This window comes from Musca vetustissima, unplaced genomic scaffold, assembly GCF_032173495.1.
Source record: "Musca vetustissima isolate MV318-11 ecotype Yass unplaced genomic scaffold, APGP_CSIRO_Mvet_v1 utg49011, whole genome shotgun sequence".
In the NCBI taxonomy this organism is placed as follows: domain Eukaryota; kingdom Metazoa; phylum Arthropoda; class Insecta; order Diptera; family Muscidae; genus Musca; species Musca vetustissima.
The window spans coordinates 106567-111016 of record NW_026889040.1 but is presented as its reverse complement, the minus strand read 5'-3'; positions in this window follow the sequence as shown (position 1 = coordinate 111016).

Here is a 4450-nt window from a genome sequence, read left to right as displayed (position 1 = left end):
GATGAATGCGTGCCCAATGATTGGAACCTCAGCAATCATTGGGCACGTGTGATCTTTTTAACCTCCTGCTGGAAAAGGTCATACGAGACACAAAGGTGAACAGAAATGGCACTCTGTACACCAAACAATACATGTTACTCGCCTACGCCGATGACATCGATGTAATGGGTCGAACATTGTGAGCGGTAACAGCCACCTTTGAACAAATTGAAAAGGAGTCTGCCAAAGTGGGTCTGGCGGTAAACGGCGAGAAGACCAAGCTGATGGTATCAACGTGCAAGACGTCCAGTAGGCTCGGACCAACTGTGGAACTTGAAAACTACAGCTTCGAGGTAGTTAAAGACTTTATATACCTTGGTACCGCCATAAATATAACGAATGATGCTACTATGGTCTAAGTAAGCAGTTTAGAAACAAGGCCACCACCCGCCAGACCAAACTCAAACTTTACAAGACGCTGATACTACCCGTGCTATTATATGGATCAGAAGCATGGGTACTTGCGCAAGCAGATGAGGCAACTCTTGGGGTGTTTGAAAGAAACATTCTCTAGAAAGATCTACGGGCCGATTTGTTTCGACGGTGAATATCGGCGTCGAATGAACCACGAGCTTTACAATTTATACGCGGACATCGACATAGTCAGTCGTATTGAGCTGCAGCGACTACAGTGGCTAGGCCATGTTATGCGGATGACTGAAAATGCCCCAGCTCAAAAGACATATAAAAACGAGCCTACTGATGGTTCTCGTAGAGGGGGAAGGTCACGAATTAGGTGGAAAGACCAAGTAGAAAACAACATCATGCAACGTGGTCTTCCAAATTAGTGGACTTGCGCACATGACCGACGCGCTTGGAAATCTTTTTTAAGCTCGGCTTCTGTAACAAGCCATCTAAGTAAGTAGAGTAAAAGTTCCATTTTGTTTTAATATGCGACTCAATGTTTGACTTTTACGGTTTTATTTTCTAGCGGCGGACGTTGACGTGTCAAGGTCACACACACCATTAGAAATATCTTTTTTTCTGTCGCATTTTCGTCAATACAAGCACGTTTTGTCTTATATATGTAAATACTTACGAAATGGAATAGAAATATTACAAAATCTGTAAAAATGCAAAACAACGTACATCTAAATAAGTTTATTAGCTAGAGGTTTCAAACTTTGCGACAGTTATTTATTTTGATATTCTATACCTCTCGATCAAAGCTAGTGTCGGTACAATGAGAGCTTCATATCAAAAACGCCATTACCGAAGGTGCCCCAGTCTCCCCTATTTATTTCCAAAACTATCTCAAAAGTAGTCTTTATTTAAATGCAGTGCCATTTAGTACAAATAAATACAAATTTCGATTTCTACTTACATGGCATAATTATACAAGGTAGTCTCCATAGCATAATTACAGAAGGTAGTCTCACTTGAGAATTTGATGATGGCAACCCTTTATAATTTGGAACTCATATATCAATTTTAAATAATATGAAAAATAAATTCTATAACCAATAGAAATTTTATTTCCCAATATCAGGATTCTAGGCCTATCGGCCTATCACCCTAACCCAAATTTCCAAAACATCCTACATGCCCCAACCCTACACCGCAACAGTCTTATCCTAACTCCAAATTTTAGGATTCCAGCTCTATGGGTACATCCAAAGTATAAACTTTAACAAATTTAATACAATTTAGTAAACATAAGTTCCAACTTCTAAACCTACCTATATCATACAACCAATAGAAATCTTATTTCGCAATTTCAGGATCCTAGCGCTTCTTTTGGAATTTTACATCTTACACCAGAAATTTCACGGATTCCAGCTCTATTTCGGTTCACCCAAAATTGTACCCATTTTAGTACACATTAGTACGAATTTCCAAAAGTTCCAACATATCCCAAACCTACACCCAAATAGGGATCATAAGAATTATATCGATGAATTCACATGTGGGAGTAATATTTAAATTCGTTCAGCGGTCTACTTAGTCCACCACAAGGTGAAAGTGTCGCTGAAATCACCTCACCATATATAATACCTCGCTGCATGTACGGGATTATTTTGTTTTACTAAGTGTAAAACACCTTTGAGATCGTAACCATTACTTTCACGCCTACATTCTGAGAGACCTTTATCGTGAATATAAAATACAAAAATTCGTTGTCAACACAAAGTGCTCAATCGATTAACTAAAACCTCTAATAATAACAAAACAAAGTACAGTGGACTTTCATCTTTACATATTTTAATATAAGTGAAGGCTGTTACCAAGATCATCTAAATTTTATTACCCACATAATCGACATTATACAGTCACATAGCTTCCTTACAAGGTCCACTTGACTTTGGCATCGTCATTGTTAATTAGACCTACTTCAATAACGACGAAGATCAAATGCATAGCGACATATGACGTCGTTATCAAACTTTCCGTCTTATTTGTTTACTTTGCGTTGTGTTTGTGTCAATAATAACCAAATATTTAAGGTTGTTAGCCGAGCCAGACAATATTATCAGTTAATTATTGTTAAAACACGCCCACAATCAGAAAACAGTGTTATTAAATACATTTTCAGTAAAAAAACGTCACAACGTTTTAATGGAGAAATACTGTAGACAGTTTTTACAGACGAGCTAAAAGGAGTCTTTATAGACGAGCTGAAGCAGGGAGTCTTTATAGACGAGCTGAAGTATGGAGTCTTTATAGACGAGCTGAAGCAGGGAGTCTTTATAGACGAGCTGAATCAGGGAGTCTTTATAGACGAGCTGAAGCAGGGAGTCTTTATAGACGAGCTGAAGCAGGGAGTCTTTATAGACGAGCTGAAGCAGCGAGTCTTTATAGACGAGCTGAAGCAGGGAGTCTTTATAGACGAGCTGAAGCAGCGAGTCTTTATAGACGAGCTGAAGCAGCGAGTCTTTATAGACGAGCTGAAGCAGGGAGTCTTTATAGACGAGCTGAAGCAGCGAGTCTTTATAGACGAGCTGAAGCAGCGAGTCTTTATAGACGAGCTGAAGCAGCGAGTCTTTATAGACGAGCTGAAGCAGCGAGTCTTTATAGACGAGCTGAAGCAGGGAGTCTTTATAGACGAGCTGAAGCAGGGAGTCTTTATAGACGAGCTGAAGCAGGGAGTCTTTATAGACGAGCTGAAGCAGTGAGTCTTTATAGACGAAATGAAGGATGGCCATATATGTAGACGAGCTGAAGGGAGTCCCTGTAGACTAGCAGAAGGCAGTATTTATAGACGAGCTTAATAGCGAATTGAAGGGAGTCTTTATGGACGAGCTGAAAGAAGTATTTATGAGTGAGCTGAAGGGAGTCTTTATAGACGAGCTCAAAGCTGTCCCGATAATGAGTCTTGTAACCTTTATAGAAAAGTATAGGTGTTGGAAATGTTGGTTTATGATCCGGAGGCATCTTTGGACCTTATTTTTATACCCTCCACCATAGTATGGAGCAGGGACGTACGCAGGGGGGCGGCCCTGGGGGCCCGGGCCCCCCGAAATGAATTTTTTTCACAGTAAATTTATGTTTGCAACAGCGAATTTTTTCATTTTGTACTTGAGCGCGTTTTTCAACCGAATTTGCTGCAATTTGGTACTTTGTAGTCGTATATGGTAACAAATCTCCCTACCAAAAATTATTAATATTCGCCCCCTTTTTAGGGTAGTCCCCATATAACTCCCTTTTTTATATTAAAATAGTTATCTGATTTGTTACGCGTTTTGAGTTTGGTTCAAAGACTTTGTTGTAATCATATCTAAGACTTTGTTGTAATACCATTCGGAGGATAGTGAGATAAACAATTAGAACGTAAGGTTCGATATTAAACTATAGCCACATTTAGACCTAGCCCCTGTGTGGAGGTTCCAGAAGGAATGGATATTCTCCATCTTCTAATTTGAACTAAGTTTGGAAGAAATAGTAAGATGGGCAAAGTTTGGATGAAATCTAAATTTTCTGAAACGGATTTGGTCCAATGAAACATGGGGTCTAGAACCAATATTTCCATGAGGCACATTTTCACCGTGTTAATGTGTATACACCCTCATTAGAAATTTGTATTATCGTTTACATAATCCGTTTTTAGAAATGTCGGTATAGGTCCACTTTTTGGTATGTTCCCTATATTTTCATTTCTAGTACCTGTCAGTATATCCAAAGTTCGGCCCGGCCGAACTTAACGCCTTTTCACTTGTTTACAATTGAGGTTGGATTCATAGCTACGGCACTATTGAAAGACGATTAATCGATTGTGATCAGGACAACGTTTACTTCTAACATGACGAGGCTAAGTGCCACGTAGCATGCGTGGAATAGTTTTACTGGAATAGTTTCAGGAACGTATTATATTTCAAAGAGGTGTTCACAATTGTGATTTAACAACTTACGACTTCTTCCGCTGAGGTAACGTGGAAGGTAAACCGTTTAATACTAATCAGTAGTGAAAAATATA